The sequence below is a fragment of the Mauremys reevesii genome, unplaced genomic scaffold, assembly GCF_016161935.1.
Source record: "Mauremys reevesii isolate NIE-2019 unplaced genomic scaffold, ASM1616193v1 Contig29, whole genome shotgun sequence".
NCBI classification, from domain to species: Eukaryota; Metazoa; Chordata; order Testudines; family Geoemydidae; genus Mauremys; species Mauremys reevesii.
In genome coordinates, this window is record NW_024100839.1 from 33,207 (window position 1) to 52,346 (window position 19,140).

A 19,140-nucleotide genomic window follows, 5' to 3' on the forward strand; every position below is an offset into this window, starting at 1 on the left:
CAGGGTGCGCTGTGCGGCGTGGCTGGGGATTGTGCAATGGCCCAGCAGCAGGCAACACAGAACGGACACCACATGCCCTGCCCTGCCTCACCTGAGCTGCTCTCCAGGTGCATCGGAGCCCAGCACCCAGCACCTTGGCACTCCTGCCCCACAGGGGGTGAGCTGCAGCCCCCGCCACACTGTGCAGAGGGGAGAAGGGTCAGACCAGCCAGCCCTTGTAAGATGGGGAAATCACCACCGGGGTCGACGGTATGGGGGCTGTGACATATAGAGAAACGGTTGTTGCGCAGAAAGAGGGCAGCAGAGCACACGCGCACACACACACACACACACAGACTTGCAAACATGCACAAACACATGCATGAATCCAGCCACACAAACACACACACACTTGCTAATATACACAAACACCCGCACAAATCCAGCCAACATCAACACAACTGCTAACAGATGCAAACACATGCACAAATCCAGCCACATGAACACACACACTTGCACAGCCACAAACACAACCCCCAGAGCTGTAATAACACCCCCCCCCACAAAACCCTTACAGAAAACCACACATATACAAATACATGCAGAAATCAATCCATCCATCCATCCATACACACACACACACACACACTCCATCCCCATTCTGTGCACACACCTTGGGTCACTGCAACACTGAATACTTCAATTGGATGGGGGGCCCAGCACCATGGCTATTCCCTGCCCCCCAGGGCTCTCAGGGGGTGGATTGGGGGGGCACAGGGGGCACAATCCAGTGCCAGCCAAGGGGGGCGGGGTTAGAGGTGGAGATGAGGCCATGGTTTGTGCACCACTCGGTTCCTGGCACAGTCTCCTTTTCGGATTTTCATTTCTTGGTCGTGTTCACCTCATCACCACTTCCGGCCCAGCTCCCTCCTGCTGTGCACGATGGTTGGGGGAGGGGGGGGAAGGGGGGGTGGGAAGAACCCAGGAGTCCTGGCTCCAGCCCCACCTGTGCTAAGCTACGAGACTCCACTCTAACCCCAGCGCTGGGACTGGAACCTAGGAGTCCTGACACCCATCTTCCTTTCCTCTAACCACTAGACCCCACTCCCCCCCTTTTGGGGAGCCAGGACTCCTGTTCTGGCCCCAACTCTGGGAGCAGAGTGGGGTCTAGTGGTTAGAGCAGGAGGAGCCAGGACTCCTGGGTTTTGCTCTCAGTGCTGCTGTGTGACACTGGGTCTGTTTCTCCTCCCACTTTTCGGGTGTGGAGCCTGTAAACTCTCTGGGGCATGGCATTTATCTTGCTGTGTCTGGGCAGCGCCTGGCCCAACGGGGGCCTTGATTCTGCCTTGTCAACGGCAGCGCAGAAAGCCCTAGTGCCAAAAGAAGATGTGGGGCGGGGGGGGGGCAAGCTTTGCAAAAATCGGTCACACCAATAGGAAACCAGCCCAAGCAGTTTGTGACTTCACTTCCCAAAATTAGACACACACACACACACACACAGAACCCTGCTCAAACAGCCCCCTTTGCCAGTGCACCACCTCACCTCGTCCAGGCAGGTCTAGGTGGGACGCTCCATGTGGGAGCGGTGATGGACGGCACCATCAAGGTAGGTTCTGCAGATGGTCCTCCAGGTATGGGCGTCTCGGCTCCAACTGGCACTGGGCTCACACTGGGCTGCGTTCAGTTCCTCTCTCTGGTGTGCACCCCGGCTCCACAAACGCCCCCGCCCCCTGCTCTTTCCTTCTGGTACTAAAAATATCCTCTTCCTTCGCCCCAGAGAGACACACCCACGGTGCTGCTCAGCACACGGCTTCCCCCCACCTTCCCCCATTCCCAGGAGTGTGCAGGAAGGGAGTCATGATTGGGGAGAGCCCGTGTCCCGAGGGGAGGGTATGGGGGGGCTTGTCCCCTCCTCGCAGCATGGAAGTGCCAGTAGACACCTATGGATGGTCAACCCAAGCAGGGCCAGGACGGAAATGGGAGGACTGTGCCCCCAACATGGAGAATCGGGTGCAACCTTACTTAACGGGTCAGTCTGTCCTTTCTCTGACTCTCCCATTCCAGCTTCAACTAGCGCAGGTTCATCTGTTCTTTTTCATTCCTTTCCTTCTCTAGCTTGCATGTTCTTGCTTTCTTTTTTCCCCTCTACCTTTCATGCTCTTCCTTTCTTTCCTTCTTTTTCTAATTTTTTTCTCTCCCTTTATTTCTTTCTCTGCCTTTCACGTTCTTTTCTCTCTCTCTCTCTCTCTCACTCTCACTGGTTATTTTTTTCACTCGCTCTTTTTCCTCTCTCCTTCCAAGCCAAGTGTGTTCTCCTTGCACACAGATTTTGACAGGTTTTCCTCCTGATCAGCAAGTGGATTAAGCACGTCTTCAGTGGGGGTTTGGCATGGCAGGGAGCAGGCTGGCTGGGTGTCTTTGTGGCCGTCTGGTGGCCATGCATAGGCATGGTCCTGCCCTCCTCTGGCCCTGCCCTCAGTTGCTCTGTAGCTTGTAAGCCTTCACTTGGAGCTGTCAGCACCAGCCGCCTCTGCTCTAGGTGCCCAGAGGAGGAGAGGTGTTGCTGGGTCACTTTTACAGATGGCCCCTTCCCTGGTACTGCCCTTGCTCAGCTGCGCAGAGGAGCTTCCATCCCCAATCCCTGCCTGTCACTGCCCAGCAGCCCTCTGGCACCATTCCTGCCTCACTCTCTTCCTGCCATGTTGGGAAAGACAGCTCCCATCTCTTCTTGTTAAAGGTCAGGTGGGCCAACTAGGGGCAGAAGCCCATTCTCTGTTTTCCTACTGCAGAACCCAAGCTCAGGGACTCACCTTGGGTGCAGGCACCGCTGTGCTCCCAGAAAACAAGGCACTACTGCACAAAGACCAAAGAAAGGGCCTGCCAAAGCCTGGGATTGAACCAGGGGCCTTTAGATCTTCAGTCTAACGCTCTCCCAACTGAGCTACTTCAGCAGCTGTATGGAAGTATTTTGGCCTGTTGCTTCTCTGTCTGGGATGTTTTTGTCAGCAGTTGCACACAAAAAGGACAGGAAAACCAATGGCTGCTCCACACCCCCACCGGAGGAACCCGACACCCTTAGCTGTGGTCAGTAAGAAGTGGCTGTTGGCTGACAGGGCCTGTCCCCGAGGAGCTGGAACAGCAGCTGCCGCCTCCCCCTCGGCTCCAGGCTGTGGGAAATGCTCATTGCCTGGCTGCATGGGCGGCTGCTGCTCCGTGCTCTGGAGAGCGTCTGTATTGCTCTGTCAACCCCCCGTCTTCACTGAGCCAGTCTGGTAAGGTCCCAAGTGTCCCCTCCGGCCTGGCAGCTGAGAGTCTGTGCAGACATCAGCCCCCCTGCCAGCCCCACAGGCAGCAGCAGCACCAGCCCCCCAGCACCACAGGGGCACTCAATGCACTTCCTGAGGGGAAATGGCTCCTTGGCGTCCAGCTGCTAGAGTGAGAGCCAGGGGAGAGCAGTGTCTGGCTCACCGTGGGGGAGAGAAGAGACCTGGTGAGTGCAGATCTCCCTCAGCCTCCCCCTGCAAGGCTGGTCAGTTGTATTGTCACTGTGATAGTCAGTGCTTCCCTTCAGGGCCGGACCTAGAGGGGTCTGTGACAAAGCCCCCCTTTTCTCCCCAGGCCCTTCCCCCACTCCACCCCTTCCCCCAAGCCCCCACCCCTGTCCCATCTCTTCCCACCCTGCACCTTCCTGCCCCATTCCTCTCCCTCCCCCACCTCTTCCTCTCCCTGCTCCTCCCCCTCCCCGCCCAGCGCCTCCTGCACCCCACTGAACAGCTGGTCACTGGCAAGTGGGAGGCGCTGAAGGGGAAGAGAAAGAGCTTGTCAGCAAGGCTTCAGGCACTGAGAGTTTGCCTGACCCCTCAGGGACACAGGGTGAGGTGGTGTCCCAGGGATCTCTATGAAAGGAGCAGAACAGAATTTACTTGGGGTGGGGAGAGAATTGAGAGTGTCTCAGGGGGTTGTACAGAGGTATTGCCCGGGTGAGGGACTGGCTAAAACACAGGCCTCGCTGTGAACAGGATTTGAACCTGCGCAGGGGAACCCTATTGGATTTCAACTCCAACGCCTTAACCACTCGGCCATCACAGCCGTGAGCACAAAACTGCCCCAATGCCAGAGAAACTGGTAAAGAATCACAATGCCCAGGTGTGAAGTCATCTGAACTACAGGATTCCCACCGCAAACCTGGCTCCCAAAGCACAGGGGGGATTTGGGGTTTATTCTCTTTGCTTAGCCATGTGCAGTCGCTCATGCTCCAATACGTCTGTTAGTCTATAAGGTGCCACAGGACTCTTTGCTGCTTTTACAGATCCAGACTAACACGGCCCCTCTGATACTCCTAGTGCCACTCTCCAATGGATCCCCATCCTCCACCCACCGTGAGGTAGGTAGGAGCGGATCATCATTATCCCTACTTGAAAGAGGGAGAAGCTAAGGCTGAGAAAGGAGAATTAACTTGTCTTAGGTCACACAGCCAGCCAGTGGCAGAGTTGGGAATAGGATCCAAGAGCCCTGATTTTCAAACTAACCATCAGACCTTGAATTTCACACATTGAATGACCTGAATAAAGTGCTCTCGGATGAGCTCCAGACCAACAACAGTGCACAGTAATTATTCAGCAAGTATTTGAGGAGAACTGCAATGTTCGAGAGAATCATAAACTGCTCAGAGACCATTAATGAAGAGAAGCAGCAAAATTTGTCAAACGTATGACTGGTTCTGACTTATTTCCTTGGTCTTAAAAGAGAACAAGGACCTGAGTCTCCTCCTGTCAATAACCCCTGCTCAGCCAATCAGGTACAGACTGAGGACGGGAGGCTGAGGGTTCTCACCAGAGAGCCCAAAGGATGGCCCAGGTCACTGGTGGGGATCACTGCCTGAGCACTATTTCAGCCCCACATTTTTGGGTGGACCTCCCACAGTGGGAGCTGCAGAGCACTCCCCTGCAACACACACACACACACACACACACACACACACTCACCCCTCCTGGTGTTGGGAGGGGAACAGGTGAAAGGACAAAAGAAGCAAGAGACAAAGAGAAAGGAGGAAGGGATGGATGGAGGAAAAGGTGAAACAAAAAGGATAAACCCTAATGACCACAGTGATTCTATGGGACAAAATCCCAGGTGCGAAATAAAATTCTGCCTCCTTAAGTTCGTGTTTTCCATGCCTACAATTCAACTGTCACCAGATGGATCAGACTGAACAGGTTTCAAACCTCGAGGAGGCTCTTACCTTCTAAACTGGGACGTCTGTTTTCTAGTAAAATCACTAAAAGGGAAGGAGAAATCTCGAAAGAGGTTCCTCCTGGCGCTCACGTACGTGAACCCGAATACTCTCTCAGTCCTCAAAGAGAGACCTGGAGAAGGAGACTTGCTGAAGCAAAACCACAGGGGTCTCTGAGGTTTCCTGGCCCCTCACCCCTGTCCTGCCTGGCTGATGTCAGCATCTCTCTGTGAGGTCACCACCTCCCCACCACTTTTGACCAATAGTCTGAGGTCCTGCTGTTGTGTATTTGGTTGTCATGGTTTTTGTTGCTATGGCAACTGAGTTAGATTATTATGGGTTAGCTCAACCGGTTTCAACCGGCTGAGTGAGCTCTCTGTGTCTGTAAATAAAATGGAGGTTTTGGTTTGCTGCCTGCTCTCTGGCCTCAAGTGATTGTTTCCTACACTGGCTGCCCAAGGATATAACAAGTGGCGACGAGGGTGGGAACCTGGTGCTGCTCCAGTAACAGAAGGAAGTAGAAGTCAAGGTAAAGAACAAACAAACAAAAAAAGCTGCTTGTTTGCACTGACTGTGAAAGTGAAACTAAAAATCATGGCTACTCTGACCAGGCCCCTGGAGCCTTTTGATGAGAATACAGAGCAGTGGCATGTGTATACTGAGCGTTTTGAGCTTTTTGGTATTGCAAATGACATTACAGAAGCGAAGAAGGTGCCAATATTCTTAACTATTGTAGGGGCTAAAACCTACTCTCTGCTACGCAGCTTACTGCACCCTGTTAAGCCTGAGACTAAATCTTACAGTGACATTGTGGAAATCCTGGGGTCTCATTTCTCCCCAAAACCACTGGTAATTGCTGAAAGATATAGGTTCCACAAAAGAGACCAAAAGGAAGATGAAACAGTTGTACAATTTGTAGCCATTTAAAAAAAGCTAGCAGAACACTGTGAATTTAAAGAGATGTTAAATGATGCCCTGCGTGACAGGTTAGTGTGTGGCCTCTGCAGTGAAGCTATACGGAAGCGCCTACTGACAGAGGCTCAGCTTACATTACAGAAGGCTGTTGATATTGCTGTCTCCATGGAACTGGCTACAAAGGAGGCACAATACATCGGTGCATCCCCTAGGGTGCATAAAGTGTCACAAGAACTGACCCACAAAACGGTGCAGAGTCAAGAATGTTACCGCTGTGGTAAGCTGGGTCACCAGGCATCAGAATGCTGGTGTAAGGACCTGGTGTGTCGACACTGTGGCAAAAAGGGACACATTGAGTATGCCTGTAAACAAAAGAAAAAGAGGCCTGTGGTCTGGCCAACAAAAAGAGGAACCTTGCATACCCTAGAGCAGACCCAGGATGATCAAGCAACAAAGAATCCTGTGGCATATAGACTAACAGATTTGCAGCATGAGCTTTCGTGAATACCCACTTCTTCAGATGCAAGACTTGCATCTGAAGAAGTGGGTATTCACCCACGAAAGCTCATGCTGCAAAACGTCTGTTAGTCTATAAGGTGCCACAGGATTCTTTGTTGCTTTTACAGATCCAGACTAACACGGCTACCCCTCTGATACTTGACAGGATGATCAAGGTGACACCTCCTCACAAGAGGAAGTGCCACTGCATGTTTTGTCTTTGGCAGCGGGCTCACATGAATACTGGGTAACCCCTTTATTGGAGGGCAAACCTATACGCATGGAACTAGACACCGGTGCAGCTGTCTCGCTGGTTCCTGAGACTGTGTATAAGGAAAAGCTACAGCATCTTCCGCTTAAGGCAACAAAAACTGTTCTGAAGACGTATACAGGTGAAGCTGTGCCCATGTTGGGCACTATTGATGTTAAGGTGGAGCTCAATGGACAGGCAGCTAAATTGCCACTGTTTGTGGTGAGAGGTGACTACCCAGCCTTAATGGGTAGGTCTTGGCTTGGGAAGATTCCACTGAACTGGGCAGAAGTGCACCGGATGACTAAAGAAGAAACCAGTCTAACCCCTATTCTAAGGAAACATGCTGCTGTTTTTGGAGATGATTTGGGAAGTATTAAGGGAATCACTGTGACATTGAACATTAAACCTGACAGTCCACCAAAATATCTGAAAGCCCGAACTGTGCCATATGCCATCAGGCCAAAAGTTGAAGCAGACCTGGAGCACCTGGTCACCAATGGAGTCCTAATACCAGTTACCCATAGCTCATGGGCCACTCCTATCGTTCCAATAGTGAAGAAAGATGGCTCTCTCCGGATTTGCGGTGATTTTAAAGTCACTGTCAACCCAGTGTTGTGTGTAGAGCAATACCCGCTTCCCCGCATCGATGACCTCTTCGCAGGCCTGGCTGGGGGACAAAAGTTCAGTAAGATTGATCTGAGTCAAGCATATTTACAGATGCACGTCGATGAAAAGTCCCAAGAGCTGTTGACTATTGTGACTCATAAGGGGCTTTATCGATACTGTCGCCTACCCTTCGGAATAACATCTGCTCCCGCCCTGTTCCAGAGGGCTATGGACCAGATCTTGTGTGGCTTGTCAGGAGTTCAGTGCTATCTGGATGATATCCTGGTCACTGGAAGAAATGAAGAGGATCACTTAAAGAATTTAGAGGCTACCCTACAAAGACTGGAAGAGTATGGCCTACGAGTTCGCAAAGACAAGTGTGAATTCTTCAAGCCCTCTGTAGAATATTTGGGACACATCATTGATTCTGCAGGTCTTCATAAGGCCCTGCAAAAGTTAAAGCTATTGTGGAGGCTCCCCCACCTCGAAATGTAAGCCAGCTGCGCTCATTTCTAGGACTCCTGAACTATTATGGAAAGTTCATCTCACAGTTAGCCACACTGCTAAAACCACTTCATGAGCTCCTTGGGCAGAACAAGGCCTGGAAGTGGACTGAAGCCTGTGATGTTGCGTTTAACAAAGCTAAGGATGCATTGCTAAATTCTGAAGTTCTAACGCACTTTGATCCATCCTTACCACTGCAATTGGCCTGTGATGCCTCCCCTTATGGAGTGGGAGCAGTCGTGTCACATATTATGCCTTCAGGAGAAGAGAGACCTATTGCTTTTGCTTCACGCACTCTAAGCAAAGCAGAAACTAACTACGCCCAAATCGAACGTGAGGCATTAGGAATTGTTTTTGGAATTCGGAAGTTTCATCAGTACCTGTTTGGGCGAAAATTTACTCTTCTCACAGACCATCGACCTCTGACATCAATTTTTGGACCCTACACAGGCATTCCCCCATTAGCTGCTAGTCGTATGCAACGTTGGGCATTGTTAATTTCAGCACACACATATGAAATCAAATATCGGAAATCCACTCTGCACGGCAATGCAGATGGCCTCTCAAGGTTGCCTTTGCCGGTCAAACACCAAGATAGTGCCCAAAAGGAAATCTTCTACTTTGAACAGGTAGAGAATACACCCATCACTGCTACTCAGATAAAGAAGGCAACTTGCGTTGACCCAGTATTGTCCCACGTTATGGACCTGGTGATGCATGGAAAATCTCGACAAACCTCTCCGGTCTCATCCGACCTTGTTCCCTACATGTCCAAGCGGACGGAGTTATCGGTCCAATCTGGTTGTTTGTTGTGGGGGAGACGTGTAATTATTCCACCACCACTGAGATCACAGATGTTAGAACAGTTACATTCCGGTCACTGTGGAATAGTGCGCATGAAGGAAATTGCACGAAGCTATTTTTGGTGGCCTGGACTGGACAGCGCTATTGAAGAGAAGGCAAAAGCTTGTATGTCATGTCAGGGTGTGAGGAATGCACCCCAGTGGGCACCCTTACACCCATGGACTGGCCTGAAAACCCGTGGCAACGTATTCACGTTGACTTTGCTGGCCCCTTGAAGGAAGCATGTTCTTGGTGGCAATAGATGCCCATTCTAAATGGCCAGAAGTCTCTATAATGCAGTCCACTTCTGCAGAGAGTACTATCCAAAACTACGAGGACTCTTTAGTCGTTTTGGTCTGCCAGAACAACTTGTGAGCGACAACGGACCGCAGTTCGTTTCTCAGGAGTTTCAAAATTTTATGAAGGCAAATGGGATACACCACATCACGTCAGCACCATATCATCCGTCCACCAACGGATTAGCTGAAAGATTTGTGCAGACAATGAAAACGCTTTGAAATCAGCAAGGGACAACACTCCATTCAAAAGTGTCTGGATACCTTTTTACTTTCCTACAGAAACACACCTCATGCTACGACCCACGCATCTCCGGCCTTTCTAATGATGGGACGACAGCTGCGCACTTGCTTTGATCTGCTGAAACCTTCTGAACCCCGACAAATTGTGCAACATCAGCAGCAATATCAAGTCATCAGACGGGCACCCAGAGCAAAAGACCGAACCTTTAGCCCGGGACAGCCAGTTTTGGCTCGGAATTATACTTCCAGAGCTAAATGGGTTCCGGCCACAGTCATCACTCAAACAGGACCTGTTTCCTACACAGTCCGGACTGCAGAGAATCTTACCTGGCGGCGACATGTAGATCAGCTGTTGCCAGGTCATGCCAGTCCTCAGGACACATCTGCAGTTGAGGGGTCTGACTTCACCTCTTCTGGTGAGGGACCGAATCACGAGTCACCTGTTTCTGACTGTTCTCCTCCACATTGCCGGGCGGCTGAGATACCCCTTGCCCAGCACGAGCTGATACTACCTCCTCACCTGTTCGTGCTGCGGACCCTGAGCCCCTAGTGCTTTCGGGTGCAATAACACCAGAAGTTCGCCGTAATCCACCTAGAGACAGAAGGCCTCCTCATCGGCTGGATCTTTAGCTAGGGCGAACCCACGGTTATGGGGCAAAATAATCCCCAGGGTTTAGCCGGGAATGGAGGCAGTCTACCCTCCTTCTCTAGTCTAGTGTGTGTTTTATTTAGGGGATGTTCTTATTAGGGGGGGGAGGAATATGTTGTGTATTTGGTTGTCATGGTTTTTGTTGCTATGGCAACTGAGTTAGATTATTATGGGTTAGCTCAACCGGTTTCAACCGGCTGAGTGAGCTCTCTGTGTCTGTAAATAAAATGGAGGTTTTGGTTAGCTGCCTGCTCTCTGGCCTCAAGTGATTGTTTCCTACACCGGCTGCCCCAAGGATTTAACACCTGCAAAAAGCCTTTGTGATGTCACTGCCACACCCCTCCCTTGCTGTGCTAATGTCCTGCCCCTGGCCAGGCACTTTGGAGGTTTGAGCTACTCCCTGTGGATCACCCCACTCAAGGAGCGTTCGTTCTAGGCAGCAAGCCGGCTAGACAGGAAAACATCAGACGCTGCTCCCAATGCTACACTCAGTTTTTCAGAAATTAGTCGACTTGATGGCCAGAAGAGACCATTAGGGCATCTAATCTGACCCCCTGCATATCACAGGCCTCCTGTATGACACAAGAGCTACTTTGGGGCAAACACATTCCAGAAAGGCATCTAGTCTTCATTAAATGACATCAGGAAATGGCAAATCGACCTCTTTCCTTGGTAACTTGTTCCTGTGGTGAATCATCCTCGCTGTTGAATATTTGCATCTTATTTGTAATATGAATTTGTCTTTTTTCACCGTCCAGCCACTGGGTCTTGTTATGCCTTTCTCTGCTAGATTCAAGAGCCCTTTCATATCCAATCTTTTCTCTCCATTAAGGCCCCTCAACACTTCAATGAAGTCACCTTTCAATCTTCTTTTGATAAGCTAAACAGGTTGAGCTTGTTCAATAGCTCACTAGAAGGCATTTTTCTCCAGCCCTCAGAACATTTATTGGCTCTGTTGGTGTCACTAGGCCTAAGTAAACCAAAGTTGTGACTACAGGCCTGAGTGAACCAGAGGTCTTCCATGCTGTGAACTTTAACCAGCCTAAGATGCTAACAGACAGCAAGCAAAATGTGTAACTGTCAGCTGTCTCAGCTTGCAAATGCAGGAGTTTAAAACAGCAGAAGCGGTGGGGAGGAGGGGGAGAGGGGGGAGGAAAATCTGTATGCGTTTGTGCTGTGAAGGCCATAGATAAGCATGCGAATGAGAACTTTTCTAACACGCTGAAATGTAATGTTTAAAGTAACTGCTGTTGGGAAGGGAGGGGTGAGGGGGAAAACCAAACAAAAGGCTTACACAAACAAGTGGGGTATAAATGCTGGGACCCTGCCTGCGCACGGGTGTGCAGGATTTGAGATGCTTTTTCTCCCTGGCACCTTATTTGGGCTCAAATAAACCTGGTTTTGCTTCTCCACCCTGGTGTGTCAATTAGTGCTACGCACACCGGGCAATGAACCCTGCTGTTGCTCCGCCTCAGGCTCTTTGAGCTGGCAACAGCTCTTTGGTTATCAGACTCCTGAACTGCAGCTGGATGTGACTCTTGTTCTTCTGCACAGCACAGCTCCTGGAGAAGAGGGATCTGCAAATGTACATTCATATGATACCTTTGTTTAATTGATGAAAACATAAATTGACACTTTGAGGACTGAAACTGATTTCAGCTGATAGACAGCTTTACTAGGTATTTATGCATTTGGACAGTGAAATGTTGAGTGTTTACATCCATATCAAGCAACCCTGTACAGTGGAGCTCCTGAACAGAATGGAGAATGAAAATGAAAATGTTTTCCTTTTTTTAAAAAAAAGAAAGAAGGTTATAAGAAAACACTGGGGGTTGAATCAAGGACTACTTGATCTGCAATCAAGCACTTTACCACTCAGCTATACTCCCATGATAGCAAAAGCATGGACTCATGATCTCCAGGACTTTGAAGGACAGACCCTCCTTCATCGAGGTCCTTTGCCATTCCCAGGCTACAGATGGTTTTAAAAATGGGGTTTGATTAAACTTGTTAAATGTGGTAAACACCACAGCTTGCACACCCACTGATATAGCTTCTCCCACTGACATACCTGCCATCTCTTGGGGAAGTGGATTAACTGCTCCCACAGGAAAACTCTCTCCCTTTAGCATAGAGCAGTGGTTCTCAAACTGTGAGTCAGGACCCCAAAGTGGGTCATAACCCTGTTTTAATGGGGTCACCAGGGCTGGCATTAGACTTCTTGGGGCCTGGGGCTGAAGCCAAAAGTCTGAGCTCCACCACCCAGGGCTGAATCCCTCAAGCTCTGGTTTTGCCCTCCCCCAACTGGATAAGAGGGCACAGTGTGAAATGTTTGGGGACCACTGGTTTAGGGTGACGTTCTCAATCACTTCTATGAAGTCCAATAAAAGCTATTCCTCACCCACCTACCCCTCCATCAGGACCGACTAGGTATGTTCTGCTGCCCTTCACTCATGCAGGAAGGATAATAACATTTCATTCCACTCAATCGTAAAGTGATTTGTAACCTGCCACCAGCCAAAACTGGTCATTTTTGGGAAAGTGGCCCCATCATGCTGCATATCTAGGCAGAGTAGGTTTGTCTATGCAAACATCATCTGTTCCTGAAGTCTTTCCCCCAGCTCCTCACTAGATGTGAGGAGGGAGCTCATTCAGCCCCTGCTTCCGCTTAGTATTTAAAAATGCCTTATTGCCCCTGTCTCTGCTGACCTTAGATTTCTCCTCCTGTCCTTTTTTTTACAGTTATGATGAGGTGGCTGAGTGGTTAAGGTGATGGACTGCTAATCCATTGTGCTCTGCATGCGTGGGTTCAAATCCCATCCTCCTTGGATGCATTTAGTCTTCACCCATCCTTTATAGACAACCATCTCCCCATTTGGTATAATGACAGATCAAACAATGGTACTTCTTGCAAACAGAAACTCAGAACGCCCTTACTTTAAATAAAATGTCTAAATCCCAGATTTCTAAAAAAAAAAAAAAATTCTCTAGTTCTGTATTTCTTAGTTTTTATCTCAAAAGGGAACATCCTCCTCATCTCCCTCAACCACCCTGGCACCTCCCCAAATTATTAAAATACCCTCAACCCGAGCAAGGCCAGAACAGTGAACCAGAGCTAGTGTCTAGACCAAGCTGTTCTGAAGGAGGCAACTCAAACATTTCCTCCCTGCTTCCCTTGGCAAGGTCTGACTGAGAAAACAAAATTCCGCAGACTGAAAATTTTCTGCTGAAACACCCATACTAGTCTGTTTGGGGACGTTGATTTGAATCTATTATTATTATTCTCTTCTGATTCATCTCAGTTCAGTGTTTGTCCTCCAGATGTGTTTACAGGTATTGAGGTGTGGGGGAGAGAGGCCAAGTCATGATGTCTCTTCCTCCCTTTCATAGTTTCTTCCAACTTGCTAGGAAGCTCCTTTGCTACCATGTGACTCAAGCAGTGTCCATTGTCGCTGTGCTATCTCGGAGAAGCCTGCATTGTACACGGTTCCTGGGATAGTCCTTGGGAGTGTGGATCCCGTCAATGGGCCAGCAGCGAGTCTGGCTCCTCCCTTGTCACACCTGAAAGGCTGGTGGGGGGCATTTCCCAACCTCATAACATATCTCAGTAACACACACAGAGCAAAACTTCATAACTTCCCAACCAATGCGAGCACACACAATCCAACACGATATTAATGTTCAACAGATCAAGACTTTTGAAATGACACCTCACCAGGCAGACTTTGTACAAACCATCTCATCATTATATGAGAGTGGTGAATATGGGGCTTCCAGGTGCTGCTTTGAGCACAGCGTGCCACACCTGGGCTTCCATTGCAGTGGAGACGTCCCCTTAGAGTCCATCTCTCCTGGGATAAAGATGGCAGCAGGGCTGGCCTGGGTCATCTGACTTGGGCTCCTGGAGCTAAAGCTGAGGGGCTAAAAACTGTGGTGCAGATATTTGTGTTCACGCTGAAGCCTGGGTTCAGAAACCCTCACCCCTCATGGGGCCTCAGAGATTGGGCTCAAGCCCATATGTCTGCACTGTAATTTTATAGAGGTTGGGAGGGAGTTTAGCAAGTGGAAATGGTAAAACCACATTGAGGGAACTGGACCACTGACCTATCAGCTCTTAACACCCAAACTTTCAGTAACTCTATCATCAGTGCCTGTGAGTGTAATTTAAGCCATAGGTCCATCTAGCTCTGAATCTTGTCTTCTGACAGTAGCCAATACCAGGTGCCCCAAAAGCCACTCCTCAAGGTACCACTAGGAGTTGAAACCAGAATCTTTTGTTTACAGGACAGGTGCTTTAATCAGCTAAACTATGACACCTGTGGTTATTTAAGCCATTGTGTCTGCCCACACCTGAATCTCTGCCAATCCCCACTGGGCCCTGACAAGCTTTGCTCATGTTTGGATTCTGTAAAGCAGAGGAGTAGGTGAAGTTTTGGTCCCAAGGTGTGTGTGTGATTCTTTGGACAGGTCTACACTACAAAATTAGGTTGGAGTAATTACATTACTTAGGCTGACAATGCAGTTATATTAACCTAATTCCAGTGTAAATAGCAGCTCAGCTGTCAGAACTTTCTGGAGCTATGAAAGGGGAGGGACCCAACCTCTGTAACAGGAATGCAGGGCAGGTGATTTCACGGCAGGCATGGTGGGATACTTGTAGAGGCCAGTTATGGTGATATAATGACCAGCAGCATTTAGACTGACAATTTGTCACTTTGAGTTTGCTGCAAAAAGCTCTAGACCTCTTGTCAAGGTGGTTTTATTTTGTCACCAAAAGAGGGAAGTTTTGTCACCAGACATGGCATTGCAGTGTGTGCACCAGCCACAAGCTGCTGACCGAGGGACTGTTGTGTGTTTTTCACACACCTGAGCAATATAATGATGCTGAAATAACTTTGTAGTGCAGACCTGCCCCCCCCACCACACACACACACACACACACACACACACACACACACACACAGCTTGCAAGGAAAACCTCACCTGCTCCTCTGCTTTGCAGAATCCAAACACAAGCAAAGCTTGTCAGGCCCCAGTGGGGATGGCAGGGAGTCAGGTATGGGCAGACACGGTAGTTTAGCCACAGGTAGGCACCATGGCTTAGCTGCCTAAAGTGCCTGTCTTGTAAACAGGAAATCCTGGGTTCAACTCCCAGTGGTGACTTGTTGTGTAACTCGTGGGGCACCTGGTATTGGCTACTGTCAGAGGACAAAACACAGAGCTAGATGGGCCTTTGGTCCAGCCCAGTATGGCTGTTTAGATTATACTCACAGGCACTGATAACAGAATTACTGAAAGTTTGGGAGTTAAGAGCTGATAGGTCAGTGGTCCAGCTTCTCACAGATGACCCCCCTCCCTCTGGGACAGGGGCAGGTCTGGGCTCTCACAGCAAATGCTCATTGTGGCTGCCAGAATCTGTGGGCGGCTCATTTAGTTTACACCAAGGATTGAGTCCTGCTTCGTGCACCGTGTGTGAGAAAGAAAATCCTAAACCGCCCTTTGAAATAACGAATGCAGCAGGACGTGTTATTGTCCCTGCCCCAAAGCAGACAGACCAATGGAGAACTGCCATTGAGTCCAGGGTAATACTCCACTGACATTTTACCTTTTTTGCTTGCTAAACTCCTCCCAACCTCGTGGGGTCCCAGAGCCCAGTATTGAGCTTGATCTGAGATGTCTACAGTGCAAATTTACCACCCCACAGCCCTAGCCTGGGAGCCTGCACTGGCACGGGGCAGCCATGGGTGTTTCATTGTAGTGTGGATATAGCCTAGCATTATGTCTACACTGCCATTAACACACCCACGTCACTATTCTCAAGCCCTGGGTCAGTTGATTCAGGCTTGTGGGGCTTGTGCTGCAGGGTTATAAAATGACAGTGTAGAGAATTGGGCTTGAGCCCAGCCTCCGAGACCCCATGAGGGGTGAGGGTCTCCAAGCCTGGGCTCCAGTCTGAGCTCCAGGATCCCAAATCAGCTCATCCAGGCCAGCCGGGCCAGCGGGATTTTGTCACAGTATAGATGCCCTCTCAGGGTATGTCTACACTGCAATGTAAGCCCAGGGTTAGCAGAAGTCATGTCAGCAGCCCCAACACATAAACGTAAACCACGAGGGAAAGACCCCCCCCCTCAAATAAGCTGGGCAGTGTCCTTCTCCCTACGGTTCGTAAGTCCAGCAAACAAAAGTCCTTTAACATGAGCCATCCCCTCTCTGCACCCCACTCACAGCTGTTGTCCTTAGTCAGTGCAAGCCCAGAGGTGCCTCTGTAGAGTTCACCTGCCATCCTGGGTGGAAAAGGGGGGAAATAAGAAGGCTCCATACTCACTATGTTGTCTAGGGACTCACTCATCTCTTCACAACCACCCTGTCCTAACGTTGGTCTGACACCTCAATTTTAGTATTGAGACCCAGAGCTTGGCCCACTTGGCTTTGGAACCCCTGTCCCCTGCCTAGCAAGTGCTATTGAATTGAGGGTGAGTCCCTCAATCGGGGTCTGCCAAGCACAGTTGTGCTGCCCTTGATTCACACAACAAGGATAACAACCCTTTATTTCTCCTGCCCCTGTAACATGGAGACTGGGAATCCAACACCAGCCACAAGTGATCATTTCAGCCAGCAACCCAACAGATTTCCAACATATTGTAAAATCCACATGCAGACTCCTACACGAAACCTTGCAAGAAAATCTTCCTGAAGGGGTCTGAAGCACCTGCTGCTGGAGGGAAGGAGGGAACCGTGGGTTGGGATTGAGGAGCAGCATGAGGAGGAGGGGGCCTGTGGATGGGGATTGAGGGGCACTGGGAATAGGAGGGGGCTGTGGGTTGGGACAGAGGAGAAGGGTGAAGAGGAGCAGGCTCTGGTTGGGAGTGAGGAGCAGTGAGCATAGGAGGGACTGAGGGCTGGGATTGAGGGGCACTGGGAAAAGAGGGGACATGGGTTTAGGCTGAAAAGCATCCTTGTTTGGGGATCCAACAGGAAAGGGGAAGGCAGCAGGTGATTCTAATTCCTTAGGGATTTTCAGGTGTGTGTGTGTGTGTGTGTGTGTGTGCGTGGAACATGCTCTATGCCCAGAGACCTTTATTCCTCCAGGCTGCAAGGACAGAGGGGCTGTCAGGAAGTTGCCCCTTCAAACCCACACACAAAAAGGCCCTTCTGAGGAAAGGGAGAATCCTGAAGAGAAAAAGTAACAAAGAGGACATGAGAAAGACAGTTTAAGATCTTTGGGAGTAGTTTATCCCCTGACCAGAGACTTGAACTCTAGACCCTCAGATTAAAAGTCTGATGCGCTACCAACTGAGCTAGCCAGGCTGAGAAAGAAACCAAACAAGTTGGTGTAGAGGAGAAACTAATCAAGAAAACAAGAGCGGGAAACAATAGGGAAATCCTGCTGCTCTCTGGCCCGGTCAATACTATGATTTTATATCAAATTTAGCAGCGTTAAATCACATTAACCCTGCACCTGTCCACACAATGAAGCCCTTTAGATCGATCTAAAGGGCTCTTAATACCAGTATTCGTACTTCTCCCGACGAGGGAGTAGCGCTGAAATCGGTATTGCTATTTCGGATTAGGTTAGTGTGGCCGCAATTCAATGGTATTGGCCTCCGGGGGCTATCCCACAGTGCACCATTGTGACCGCTCTGGACAGCAATCTGAACTCGGATGCACTGGCCAGGTTGACAGGAAAAGCCTCGTGAACTTTTGAATTTCATTTCCTGTTTGCCCAGCATGGAGCCGATCAGCACAGGTGACCATGCAGTCCCAGAATCCAAAAAGAGCTCCAGCATGGACCGCACGGGAGATACTGAAGCTGATCTCTGTATGGGGAGATGAATCTGTTCTATCAGAACCTGTTCCAAAAGACAAAATGCCAAAGCATTTGAAAAAATCTCCAAGGCCATGATAGACAGAGGCCACAACAGGGACTCGACACAGTGCTGAAACTTAAGAGCTGAGAGCTGAGACAAGCGTACCAGAAAGCCAAAGAATGAAATGGATGCTCATGGAGGGAGGGGCAACTGACGTCTGTAGCTATCCCACAGTTCCTGCACTCTCGAAAACCATTTGAATTATTGGCTGAGTTCCCAAAGCCTAAAGGGTCAAAAATATAGTCGCAGGTGGTTCAGGGTATATGTTGTCCCCTCCTCCCCATGAAAGCAAAGGGGAAAAAATCATTTCTTGCCTTTTTTTCCAATGTCGCTGTATGTCTACTGGATGGTGCTGGCAGATGTGGTGCTGCAGCACTACACAGCAGTGTCCCCTTCCCTTCTCTAGATGGTATGGTAGGACTGATATCCCTCATCGTTGTCCCATGAGTGCTCCTGGCAGGTCTTGGTGAGGTCAGTTGGGGTGCCTGGGCAAAATGGGAATGATTCTCAGGTAATTCTCTTCTTTAAGCTTTGTCTAATGGAGATTCAGTCCTGCCTGGAATATCATAGCAGCTGGAGGCTTCTCTCCCCTCCCCACTTTGAACTCTACTTGCAGAGGCAATAAAGTCAGTGTTGTTTCAAATTCCTGCATTCTTTATTACTTCATCACACAAATGGGGGGATAACTGCCACGGTAGCCCAGGAGGGGTGGGGGAGGAGGGAAGCAATGGATGGGGTTGTTGCAGGGGCACCCCCTAGAATGGCATGCAGCCCATCATTTCTGCAGGATGTCTGGGGCTCTGAGCTGGAACGACCGTTTGTCTCTCTGGTTCTTTAGGAGGCTTGCCTGATAGTCTAGGCAGGACTGACTCTCCCTTCAGACAAAACTTAAAGAAGAGAATGACCTGGGGAGTCATTCACCTAGGCCGGCCAGGAGCATCCAGGACAGCAGCAGACAGTACAGTATAACTGGTAACTATCATTGTAAACTTGCAAAGCAGCAGATGGTACAGTATGGCTGGTAACCATCTTTGTTAACTTGCAAAAAGCAAGGGAATGCTGCTGTGTAGTGTTACAGTACCGGCCTGTCAGCACCATCCAGTAGACATAAAGTGACGGTGACAAAAGGCTGAACGGGTTCCATGGTTGCCGTGCTATGGTGTCTGCTCAGGCAATCCAGGGAAAAGGGCGCAAAATGATTGTCTGCCGTTGATTTCACAGAGGGAGGATTGACTGATGACATTTACTCAGAATCA

General features: G+C 49.6%; 2 non-coding genes across 2 annotated transcripts; both read right to left on the reverse strand.

Annotated features, from left to right (window-relative positions):
* Positions 1–2,857: 2,857 nt before the first annotated feature.
* Positions 2,858–2,930, reverse strand: TRNAF-GAA. Its single transcript has one exon. It is a non-coding gene; the product is annotated as a tRNA-Phe (tRNA).
* A 1,056-nt stretch (positions 2,931–3,986) lies between these two features.
* Positions 3,987–4,068, reverse strand: TRNAS-UGA. Its single transcript has one exon. It is a non-coding gene; the product is annotated as a tRNA-Ser (tRNA).
* Between the last annotated feature and the right edge of the window lie 15,072 nt (positions 4,069–19,140).